The sequence below is a fragment of the Epinephelus lanceolatus genome, chromosome 14, assembly GCF_041903045.1.
Source record: "Epinephelus lanceolatus isolate andai-2023 chromosome 14, ASM4190304v1, whole genome shotgun sequence".
Lineage (NCBI taxonomy): Eukaryota > Metazoa > Chordata > Actinopteri > Perciformes > Serranidae > Epinephelus > Epinephelus lanceolatus.
Window position 1 is genome coordinate 31070932 of NC_135747.1, and position 13910 is coordinate 31084841.

The window sequence follows — 13910 nt, forward strand, 5'->3', positions numbered from 1 at the left end:
ATGTGTGTATGTATGTATGTGTGTGTGTGTGTGTGTGTGTGTGTGTGTGTGTGTGTCTTTCTATAAGGTTTGGTCATGTTAACATGAGTCTGTTTTGATGTTACGTGGCTTTTTGTTGCTTTTTGCCACTCCCACTCCCAAGCAACTATTTGTTCACACGTCAGCTTTATCAGGTGATAATATATCGTCGCCCTCAAGTGACCAAAAATGTATTAGTTCAGGTTTAATATAAATGATTTACTGCATTATATATGGATTATCAGATAATTGTTTTCAGTTTGTGAGTCTGTGTGTGTGTCATCATGAGAAAACGGGTGAGAAAATGGGTGGGTGGGTCGGTCGACCAACAGATTTTGTCAACTCAACTGTGCAACAAGCAGTCACGAAACTTTACAGATGTGTAGTTGAGATCAAAACAAGGTCGGGTTAGAAGATGGGTGTGGTCATTTTAAGGGCTCTGAAAGTAGAGGGTTAGGAAGTAGGGAAAGGGCCATTGCTGCCTCAATTTATGCCCCTGGTTGACATTCGTTTTAAGTTGCAAATCGCTGTATCGTGGCTGTAGTGATCCCATCATGAGACAGTCTCTAGTGCTGTTTAGTTATCTCTTGTTACGTTGGGAAAATGCTGGTGAGAAGGTTTTAAAAATCAAAATCTTATATTCAAAAGAGTACATTACAGTGTGTTCTGTAAATCCTGTGTAGTATACAACATAAATGACCACGTTTGAACAAGTTTAATTTTGAAGGGCCAGTGTGTAAAATTGAGTTGAAAACCGTTGAAAACAGTAACATCAGTGGTCAAATTCTAGATTGCAGGGCTCACTCGCTCACCCCTCCCGTCGGGTAAATGACGGTGGCCTCGTAGGGACAAAAAGTCTTGCGCAGACACGAGTTTTTCAGGAGTAGGTCTATCTAGCGACGAGGTGAATATTTATTTAGAAATCTAAACCATGTTACGATATTGTAATGAATCACTCACGAGCAGGAGACCAGAGTAACGTTCGGGGAAAAGGCCCGTTTATTTGAGCACTCCAGAAACTCCGGTAACACTCCAGGGGGTAAAAGACTCTGTCCCAAACTCTGACTCTTCTAGCGTAACACACACACTTCATACACACATACTCACTTACAGTACCCAGCGGGGCAGCCCTCCCCTCTCTGCTCCACCAATCTCCAGTCCGCACACTGACCGACAGCGTAGCCTGTAAACAGAGCTTAGCTGTTTATTTAGCCTAGCGATATCTCTGGACTATAGTAGCTGCAATGGACGACTTTGAACGCGATTTTGAAGAGTTTCTTGTAGCGGACACAGACCCAGAGCCATACCTGTTTGAGCCGGAGCATACAGATGAGGAACTCCATGTGTCGGGCGAGAAGAGAGGCTGAATCTTTTGCTCCCATTTTGCTGCACAGAATGGGATTCAGTGCTACTGCTACCATCGTTGGAGAGATATATCATCAGGAGGAAAAGCGCCGCAGAGAGTGCATCACAAGGAGTGAAGTTGCGTCTTCTTTTCCTCGCAGATGACAGTTTGGGTTCATTCTCTCCTGTTGCATGGTAAGTGTGGTCCATTCGCAAACTTCATAACTAAAAAAACTTTTCACTACTCTCTATCGACGAACTACTAACACTCTCTGCTGTTTCCTCCTCCTTCTTCCTTCCTTCCGCTGTCTTCTTCGTTGGTTTATTTATACACGCGAAACGTGTTCTCTGGCTGGCTGGATTGTCCGCTTGGGCTGCCGTACATACATGGTGGCGCAAGATGGCGACCTCTCTAAAGCAAGGCCCTTGCTATATATATATGTATGAAAGCATAATTATAAGGCTACGAAAACCAAACAAATTTTATTTTATAGCGATTATACACTTGTATAAACATATTAATGGGTAGAATATTCAGATTCAGATTCAGATTTGACAATAAACCATGCCAAATATTACACACTGGCCCTTTAAAGGCCCTGACACACTAAGCCAACAGTTGGCCGTCGGTCAATGTTGGGCTGTTGGTGAGTGTCTGCTGCCCTAGTTGGTGTGGTGTGTCCCGCATCATTGCCCCTCGTTGGCCCCTGTCAGCTTTTTTTTTTTGGACGATTTAGCATGTTGAATTGGCATTGGTGTTGGCGTTGGCATCAGCATCGATGAAAGTGACTGAAATCACTCTGATTGGCAGTTCAGCTCAGCGCACAAGAGGATAAACGGAAGTGAGAAAAGTAAACAAAGGGCTCAAGTCGAGAGGGAGTGAGATCAAGACCAACTTATTACACAAGTTAAGATTATTTTTCTTTAGCCATTGAGCTCTTCAGCAGAAAAGTTTTGTGATGGTTTGTGTTACTGTTCACTGTCGCACAGTAAAAATATGCTTTGTTCTTTCAAAATTGGATTGTGCTGCTAATGTGCTTACTGGCTAACTAGCATCAAGACGGTTGTCTGGTTTGGATAATCATTTCCTCTTACGCAGGCAGAACGTGCATATTGGTTGGCTGTCAGCTGTAGTATTGGCGGTGTGTTCATGTGCAACTTTTTGGCTGAGAAATGGCAATTTCAGGCAGCGTAACAGGGACCTTCGTCACCGCAAGTTCTTTCAAGTTGGTGGTGTGTCTGGGCTTTTACAGACTTAACTACCAGCTTTAAAATACATAGCTAATATAAAGATATAACACACAATGCTCTTTGCTGCTATGTGACAATAAAAAGGACATTATTCCTGAGTGATCACATATCCCAGAATCCACACACAAACACACACATATTTTTGTGTGCTCTTGCCCAAACACAGAATTGCACGCAGAGCATACAAGTGTCTTTGTTTTCCCACCAGCTGGCACGTCTCGTCTGTGCCCTGAGAAAGTTTATGATGCGTATTATGCATGACATTGTCCAGAGCCCCTCGATGAAAGCTACACTAGGTATTTGTGTTTTTGCCTCAGCGTTCCCGTGGAGCACCACTCACAGGCTGAATGAAAACACTCAACTGGCCGTACTATAAATACTGCTTATTAATAGTGAAAACAAGTAGATGGCAGACGGAGTGGCATTTAGACAGAAGACACAGTATGCATGTCAGTGTGCAGAAATGTGCTTATCAGATGTATTTGTACCTTGCACAGCAATCTGTGTCCGGTCTGCTATTTATCACTGCCTGTCCCCAACTTTCACAGATCATTTTCTTTGACCTCCACCCTCCAAACACTGTGAATGCGTGCATATGGTGTCCAAAGGCAACTTAACGTCTCTGCTTCAGGGCATCACGGCAACTGTAGATGCATCTTTTTTAAACATTTGCACAGCTGTGAGTTTGCATTTTACAGTCATAAAGCTGAGACACTCACCCCATCGCCACAGTAACTCACTCCAAAGAATCTGTTCTTGTAAGAGTTGCTATCTCCAAGTCCTCGTCACAAATTCAGATGAGTTTATGGCATCTGAGTTTGTAAGGCTCTCACATTCCTTCCTCCTCCTCTCTTCACCATGAGGCAATCTTGGAATTTGCAGTGCAAACAGGAGTTAACATCTCAAAGTGTCCGTGTCACCTCGTCCGCAGGGACAGAGAGCTGTGGAATTTAGACCTGCCAGAAAGCATCCAAAAATACTAGTGATCTATTAAGAAAATCACTGTCACCAGCATGAGCATGACAGGCTACTTACACACACCATGTCAGCAAACCAGTGATTTCTGTTTTTAAAAGAGAAACCCAATACTGCATAAATACCTGAATATAGAAAATATTTATGTCCCGTTTGCCAGATTGTGATCTCACACTGAGTCAATATTTACTTCTTCATGATGCCACCAACAGGTCTTCAGCTGCAGGGGGATTCTTTCAGCAGAGTAAATCAGGGTTATACCTACAATGCTTTTCAACAAGTGTGTGATCAGCTTCTTTCTTTTAGACTTTTACTATTCTGAACTTTTGCCCCAGTGCCCAGAACGGTGAACCTTGACCTTCCTTCTCTGACCCTACAGGTCACACTGAACTAACTCCACACGTGAACAATGGGGGGAAGTAAACCAACAAACTCCAAACTATGTCAAGAATAATATCAAGACTGCATAAATCATGCTTTCACTGACACTGCCACCACAGCACACTGTGTAAATCTCACTTTCATCAAGTCATTTTTACCCATGCTAATGCAATGTCATATCATCACATCGGTCCAGACTGAAATATCTCAACAACTGTTCTATTGCCATGAAATTTGATTTAGGAATTCAAGGCACCCAAAAAACATGTATCCAAATTACTTTAGTGATCCTTTGACTTTTGTCTCCATCACCACCATGGATGGATAAATAGAATTGGATACGGCGTTTCCTGAACTCAGGGAGTAGGAAGAAAACAGGATCTTGTTTTGCACGAGATATATGATATAGACAGTAAGAGAAAGGACACCTGCTGGTGAAAATATTTTTTCAATACAGCATGTCCCCTGGATTTTAAAGCATCATTGATATGAGTGAATAAAGCATCGATCAGTGGCACAATCACATTAGCACAATAAAGCATTATCAGAGAAAATATAACAGTGAGTCCTATCGGATTTTAATACATCAGGGACGCAGGACGTGTACCAAGCAACATAACTGATACTGTACAGAGCCTTTGGTTGGGGACAGAGGGCTGAGTGGTTTACTGGGGAGCAGACAAAGCAGGAGAGGTTGGCAATGGGGAAGCAGTCCGTAGACAAGCGCCAAAAAGTTTTGCATGGAAACGGCAAGGAACAATCTGGAAACAACAGAGGCCGTTTACACGTACACGGTGATTTTGATAAACAGAGACATCTTCCTTCGTTTGTGCCCTTCGTTTACACACAAACGGAGATTTCTCCTCTGAAAACGAGTCTTTCTAAAAACTCCGGCCAGAGTGGAGATTTTGGAAAACTCCGGTTGCGCGTTTGCATGTAAACTGAGATAAACGCAGATAAACGGAGTTATAGGCAGCCCACGTCACAGTATGCGCTGGAACTTGCGCCTGTGTAAAAAGTGCGACCTATGTTGCTATGGTGACAATGGATACATGGAAGGCTTGAGCTTCTCGTTACACTGCCACCTACAGGTTTGGCATGCTCTTGTGTATATATACACGGGTAAGTGTAAACGAAGATCTTTTTGAAAACGGAGACGGTGAAATGTCCGTTTATGAAAATAGCCGGCAACGTGTAAACGGCCTCTCAGTCTGTAAAGCTGGAGTCTTTATAGAGGCAGGGAGTAATGATCCACAGATGAGCAGCATTAGCTTGATGAGGTGGGCGTGGTGGACCGACAGGAGCTGGAAATGTGTGGACAGGTGATAGGCTGGCTGGTAGGTGTGGTGGAGAGGCGAAGTCAGTGGAAAACTACTGTGTGAGCTGAGAGGATGGCATGCATGGCAGGTCAGAAGTGCACACTGTGACAATCTATCCCTATCAAAAAGATGTTAATGAAATGAATATTCGCGGGTGAAGTCGGCCATTTTGAATATACTGTGGCCATTTCCGGGTTTCGTACTTAAACGAACTTCTCCTATATATTTAATCTGATCGACTTCATGTTTGGTGTGTTAAAGGCTTGAGTTTTGGTCAATCTGTGCGACCGTGGCGAGCAGTCAAACTTGCGTGTTTCGCCATGAAACAGGAAGTAGTTTGTAACTCCAGCATACGTGGTCCAGGCATCTCAGCAGTATGATCCTTCTTTGGCCTCATAGCTGGATTGCTAACAGATTTTCTGTAGGGCTACAGTTGTTAGTTAGCTCAGTCCTGCCCTCTTCATCATAGGTTATGATGACGATTCTGTCGCAGCCTTCAGCCCACACCTGCTATACTCAGGGTGAGTACCTCTCGTTCTTTGCCCCCTACCACGGGTAGTAATAAATCACAGGGTTTAAGAGTCCCCTGTGTCACTTCAAAAATGCCCCTCTCACCACCAACAAGGCCAGAGGCTTGTTATTCAGTTTTTAAAGAAAACAAGCTCGTTGCTCACACAGTGGGGCTCCCAGGACTTGTACCACCACCTCCCTCTCTCACGGACCTCCACCCTATGAAACAAATGCACACTGTGGGGTTGAGGCGTGAGGCCTTCCAGTGAGGTCACAATCCCACAACCTTTACTTTATCTCAAAATTATCAGCCATCTGTCATATCTACAGTATTTGGGTACATACAGAATTTGAATTAAGGACAAGGCAAACTACTTGATCACATATTTGGGCTAATTCTCTCCCAAAGTGGAGCTAAATTTGTAACGAATCCCTCACTGGAGGCTCCCATGATTCAGGACCAACCACCATGACCAGCCATGTGACCCCAAACACCACAGTCTCCTCTCAGTCTACCCAGGGAATTTATCTAATGGTGCAAGCAGCACAGACACTTCACTCTACTGTACATGTCTCTGTACCCCTCAGTGAGTCGTGGGCTTTTGTGTGTTTGCTGTGAATGTACAGGAGGTCCACACACTCCCCCGCTCACAGCTGGCCTGTCCTGAGACTTCACACAGCAGTGTTGCAGCAAAGCCCCCCATACATGCACACAGGCGTACATGTGCACAAACATGTGCCCATAGTCTCTTCATTCCACACTTAAGAAAACACACATACACAGCACAATCCTTCGCCTCAATCAACAGGCTGTAACATTCCTGTCTCTCACCCGGGGCTGTCCGACAATGACATCACTCTACCGGGAGAAACGAGGACACCGTTTACATGGTATGAGGTGGCTAGGTGGGTCAAGCCGGATTCAAAAGGCTCTCTTCTCTCATGGGCTCATATAAAAACACCAGTTTATCCAAATGGAAATATTTAACAGGACATTGAAAACAAACAGAATTAATTTGTCATATGTTTCTTAAAGGAATGTGTCGTTGTCTGATGGGAACATGAGTGATGGAGCAATGGTTCACATTTTGTTGAAATACACTTATTTGTTTTCTTTTGAGATTCAGAGTTGGACTCGGGACGAGGTTAGCTTAGCATCAAGACTGGAGGCAGGAAGTAACACCTCTAAAGTTGACTAATGCTGTTGGAGCCTATCCCAGCTGACACTGGGTGAGAGGCAGGGTACACTCTGGACAGGTCACCAGACTATCACAGGGCTGACACATAGAGACACATTCGACATTGGATTCTTTGTCATTGCTATCTTCCATTACCGTAGCATTAATGTACGGGCGGGACATTGATATCATCTGACAAAAGCATCCATTGTGTTTTAGCTGCCGTGACCTCCTGTGCACAGGTTTTATTATTGGAAGAAATCTTTATGGGAATGTAAAGTCACACCTGCTGGATAATCCCAAACACCCGCAGTCACACATATGTATAGAACCCCCTGTACTCCCTCATCACACTGTGGTACTACCACCTTTTTCCTATACATCTGCATTCACAGCAGACAGACTCATATGTGTAATATACTGTGAGACATGTCGGGGGAGACAAACAGTCTGTAAACGTCTGTCACATTTGATTTAATGGTCAGATTTTAGGTGTGTGGGAGAAACACCTGAGTGATAGATAAACATATTTATAGCTGTACAGAATAAGGTCATACATGGACAGAAAAGTAAAAGATGTGTGTTTAAGGCCTGTCCTGTTTCACTCTCTTTTATTTGCTGCTTGTTTGTTTGTAATTAACTGATTTTCTGTATCTAATACTTACAGATTATAGTTAGTTTGAGTCACTCACTCACTAACCTGACCTTTGACACAGAAAAAATGTGCAGTAAATACTGTAAATCATAGGTTATTTTCTTTGATTTGGGCTCATCAGAACTCTACAATTTTCTACTGAAAGAAAAAAAAAAAATCAAAGCAACGCTGCAATCAGGCTTGAGCACAAAAACGTGGCCTTGGTGTGATCACTACTTTTCATAGCTTTGTTCCAAATCTGGCACACTGTGTGCAGATGATCTAACAATCTATATGTTTGATTTATGAACTGTTTGCCTTGGTGTGTCTCCTGCCTTGTCGCAGGGGAATATAAAGGCAAAAGGATGCTCCATGGTGGAGATGAGCCTCCCAGGCAACTCTTCCTGTCATGCTGTGTACAAATCCCGCCTCCTCTGCTACTGTGGGAATAACCGATGCTTCCTATCCCCAATCGTGGTACTGATCGAGAGCCAAACTGAACACAGAGAGCAAGGCAGAGCTGCCATCTCACATTTATTTTCTATGAGGAGCGATATGTTTCTCTTTTAATTAGTGATCAGTGATGTAAAAGTGTAGGAAAGCCATGGAACGGTAACCATCACACCTGAAATCTGTCATGTTTTTATTGTAAATAGATGAAAATTGAAGCCGTTTTCCTGATGAAATAAAACTGTATTCAGTCATCACATTAAATATTAATGGAATTACCAGAAAACTGGAAAAAGAAAATGTGGAATAATGCACATTTACATCCATTACTATTACGGGATTATGGAGAGTTGGGCGCTTTCAGATAAGCAGTTGATGGTGCTGATTTTCTAGTCAATGCCATTTAACAGCAAATGACCATATGACAGACAGCCGGTTGTCAAACTGCCCCCGAGTCATCCTAAAATATGCCTGGAAACGGCCACAATCGAGGTGAAGCTCCTGGACCACCTGGTGGTACTCCCCATGATCCACCCTCTTTTTTAGGGTCTCTTGGGTACCCACACAGATCTCTGTTTCTCTGTGCCCAACAAACTATTTACTGACAAATCCATTTCAGGAATTGGATTTTCATTATCAGGTGATGATACACTCAAGAAAATATACTTATCATATATACTGCATTCCTGCCAATATATCCGCCTAAATCCTACACACTGGACCTTTTACACTAATGACGAGGCTCTGCAAGTCTGACACTCGACTTTCACTGTTTTTAATGATTTACTATCATGGCCCCTGATTTTAGCTAATTCCACTGCCTGATATCAATCGTGACGATGAGTTCTGGGGAGAGCAGGAAGGTCAGGGTGAATGCAAGCTGTCGGAGCACACAGCAAACACACAGCACAGCAGAATTTAGGTGCTGAAAGGTCGTAGGTTAAAAGGCAATTTTGACTTGCAGTATAACAGATGTTAGAGATGGAGCTGCACACAGAATATGTACATCACCTCATGCATGTTCAGGTCTCGCACACATGCTGATTCAGTTCGGTCCTAGTATACAAGCTTTTCCTATGATAACGACCCTTTTAATCAGAAAAAAGCTGTATTCCCCACTGGCTGAAAGGGTAAGGTATTGGGCTATAAACACAGGTGCTTGCTGAAAGGCATTGTGGGTAGGGTATTCTGCAGTGAGGTGTTAGTATGTGTGGAATGCTCATAGGACTCAGTGTTGACCTGGGACAAACAGATAGCACGCTGGGATGCAGCATATGGGGATAGGACAGCTCTGGCATCTGCAGTTTGTCTCATATGTGGAACTCACCAATAAATTTAAGACAGACATTATTCGGTATTTAAAGAGAGTGGGGTCACCATATAAAGAAAAAACAAATATGTCTGCCCTAACATCGAGCATACTTTTAATGCAAAATGACAACTTGATGACAAATGACTTAATCTGGATGACACAGCCAAGAAAAATGAAGATAAAGCGAGCTCTGTTCTCAAAAAACAAAAATGATTCCACTGTTTACTTTGACTCTGCCAATGTACCGAGTCAGACCGAGAGCCACATGCTGACAATACAACCAAACTGCACACAAGTGAATAAGAATTTACAGTCTGCTTCACTTTATTTAATTAATTTCACACTTTGAAACCAAACCCACCCATCATGGTTTCTGTCAATTGCACAAAAGCACTATTTAAGTCTGCCTTGTGACTGAGAGCACATTGAAATAATCTGTATAATGACTGTAAATGTTGGCACTCCTGGTAGCAGGGGAGAACAGTTAATGTACAGTGCATGGTCCCAAATGGCACATATATATTAGGCAGTCCACCGCACTACCTGCTTTTATTCCATTCCACACACACTGCTGCCATCATTAAATGTCAAACCGAGGGGACATGGCAGGCAACACATGCCAGGGATAATATGCAGGAAAAAAATGCAGCTAAAAAATGTATTTCCAAAACTGTGACATGGCACAAATGTTTCTGGGACGATTAGTTTGTGCCAAGTTATTTGTTCACATTTTATGCACACAAACTTTACATGAAATGGATTTCAAGACAGAGTTTCTAAAGATGCAAGGTAAAGGATGTCCATTGAGTTTAAAGATAAAGTCACTGCCATCAGGTCGACGCTACAAACATTTAAAAAAACTTTAATTCCTTCTGTGATCATCATCCCTGAACAAATTTAAATAAACAGGACCCTGAGCTGTGAACACTGTTGTTGCAACACATTCTCACTGGTCAAATACCAACGTTTGGTCAGAAGCCTTTCATGTCAAACTGTGGCGCTGTACTTATCAGCATCAGCTTTGGACATTCAGGGATGGCGTGTCAGTTGACCTTTTGCCAAGCCCCGCCCCTTTGTGATGGTCCAACAAGCTGTCAGAGTCAGCATGGAGTCCACACTGTAACTAACTGCACTCCCTGAAGAAATATTATCATATTTTTGGAGAAATGAAACAGTGATTCCAGAGAGAAGCAGACAGAGGGGTCTACAGTCTGTGTTTGAAGGATATATCCAGGATGTCAAACTGACTCAGCAGCAACAACAGGTTAAAAAGACAAAGACAGTTAGAAGCTAAAGCCGAACTATAGGCTACAGATCACAGTGTAAAAGTGAACCACCACATCACTGCTGATCGCCACAGAACACAATGAATATAAAGGCAAACTTTGCTGATATTGAACCAGCTGTGTGGCATCGCAGTGTGTGCAGATGAACAGTGTTTGGCTTCGTCCTCGTGCTGCTGCCAACACCCGGACCACCACCACTGGACGAGCGGAAGTCAAACAGCCTTCATCCCTGCTCCCCTTCACTGGTTCCTGTACAGCAGGGTCAGCCTTTTTTTTCACTGTTATAATCATTACAAAGCAAAAGCAGCATGTGTATACATTCAGTAGGCTATATCTTCAGTAGCTAGCTAGCTAACCCTACACTTTTCAGGATTTGATTTTGGTTTTGGAACAGGGAAGAAACATATATCTTTTTCCAACCTCTCCAGGGACTCAGCGTAGGGTCAGTACTACTAAGACCACGAACGGAAAACAGAACGCTTCCGATAACCCACCAAAATCTTGTACTGCTTCCTACAGGTTCTGTATATATGCAGATGATATTTATTTGGCTTTGTTGTACTAGATCTGAAACAGGGTGGCAACAATAAAGTAATAATAATATGTCACTCAGATGAATTAGTTGTTGAGCACATAGACCACTGAATCAGGTCTCCTTCCCAAACACCGCAGGCTTTTTAGTACATGTGCATCAGTTTAAAAATCTTTCTCAAGTGTTAAGAACACAATGAACAAAAAGAGGTTTGGGGAAACCCAAAAGAAGCACAACTGTGCCGATGTTTATGCCAAAAAGTCTCTCTAGTTCCCAGGTTCTGTAAACAGTTGTAACTGTCCTCTTCTCAGTTAGAGTGCAATCTCACCACCAAAACTAAACTACCTCTACGGTTTGACTCTGCTTCTCACGGGGAAGTAACAACAGATGAACCACTACATTTATACATACAGAGGTAAACCACAATACAGCACCAGTTACAGAAACACCATGGACAGATTAACATGGACAACATGATTTATTCTCTATAGACATTTTAGATTGGAGAAACCAGGCTAGAACAGATGGACAGCTCTGGTTGAAAGTTACTAAATACCTTTACTCCAGTACTGTACTTTTGAGATACTTGTACTTTACTTTCCATTTTCTACTACTTCGTACTAATACTCACTACAATTGGAGGCAAATATCGTCGCCTGCATTTTACTTCACTGCATTTACCTGATAACATTAATTAGTTTGCATGTCCCGATTAATAACGTAAAATATATGAAACAAATAAATTATAATGTGATACTATAGATTAGATAAACTTTATTGATCCCTCAGGGGGAAATATACCACTATAACAGGAGCAACAGGGTACTGTTTGACTTTCTGTCACCGCTTAGTTTTCTATCAATCACTTATAAATTCTTGGAACGATGGTTGCTATTTTGGAGACTTTACAACAAAACCTGCTTTGTAAACAATGTGTAGTGGAGCTTTTGTGAAACACATAAGCAAACATTAGACCACACACACACTCACACACACATGCGTGCATACATGTTCCATATACAGTACAAGGGAGTTGAGTGTGGCCAGACAGACCTCCTACTAGTTGACCTTTGAACCTCAGAGAAGTACAGATATAGCAGTTTATTTGCTCTGTCTTGGAAGATGAAACACTCATAAAATATGCTTTTCTTCCCCCATTAAAAACTGGGACCAGAACAAATAATACAACCTGAAAATGTTCCCTGTGTTTGACTGTGAATCAAGTATGACCTGCTGCCTTTGTCACTGGAAAAAGAGGTTTTATTTCTTGAGTTAATAAATAAATTTCTCCCTGAACTCAGCTGTTGTACTCTAGTCTTCTTCTGAGTCTGGTTAAATGGAGTTAAAGGTTAGACCAAAATATCTTTTTTTAAAAATGAAGTACTCAGCTGTTTGCCAGGGAGATGAAACCTTTTATTGTGTGTGTGAATAATGAATGAATTTAGCCTGGAAAGGTTTACATTGGGTGCTCGTGCAGAATGAAAAAGAAAATACACAGCACCTGGACAAGGAATGTGTCCAGAAAGCTATGAAGTCAGAGTCATCTCAGCTCAGGTCCAAGTATCTCAATCTCCTTGAACCAAGACTAGATATTAAAGAACACTTAGAAAGGTAGAAAAACCACCGATTAAAAAATCTACCCCAGTTTGAGAAGCTTCAAACTCAACTGTTCAAACCACAGCCTGTACAACCAATACCTCAATCACATACAGTAAATCTTTACATTAGTGTACACTGGGTGACCAAAAAATGTAATGCATCAACAACACAAACTACAGTTTCAGAGATTACCAAAGTTAAACTAACAAAAATATAAACATAAAATAAGCTTCATACAAGATGTATCCATCACCGGACTGTTGGTTGCATCTCAGGGTACATGCATTTCTATAGAGTATTTTTTGTTTGTGCCAACAAAACCAGGGGTTTCTGAGTTTGGGACATTTTGAGCCGTGTTTGTAGTAACCGAGGTGCAAAACGGGTGTTTTTTTGGCGCGAGGTTGGGACACTTCCAGCCATGTTTGTAGAGCCAAAAGCAGGTATTACTTAATGAGAGTTTGGGATATTCTCAGTCATTTTAGCAAGAGTTCGGGACATTTCAAATCATGTTTCTCATGACTGAATCGTATATTTTTTTTGCAAGAGTTCAGGACATTTCTAGCAGTGTTTGTAGCAACAAAACTGGGTATTTTGTATCGAGAGGTTGGGACATTTCCAAGTCTTAGCGCTGCTGTGAAACTGCGCCTACATAGGGCAACAAAAAAGTTTATCTTGGGTGCATCAGTACAATGGACAATCAAGAGAGGATGGCAGAAGAAATACCCGCACAACAATTCAACTGAGCTGAACAGCCACAAAAAAGGCTCACAGACTGAGATCCTTTTTTTTTGCAAGAGTTCAGGACATTTTCAGCTATGTTTGTGATGAGAGAGACAGGTATTATTTAATGAGCTGTTGGGACATTTCCAGTTGTATTTGGAGTGAACGAAGTGGGTATTTTTTAGCAAGAGTTTGAGGCATTTCCACCCATGTTTGCAGCAACCCAACCAGGTATTTTTCAGTGAGAGTTTCCATTACCAGCCTTGTTTATTAAACCAGGTATTCTTTAGCTAGAGGTAGGGACATTTCTGGCTATTTTTGTAGCAATAAAAGCGGCTATTATTTTGCGAGAGTTCAGGACATTTTCAACTGTTTGTAACAACCAAACTGAGCATTTTAAA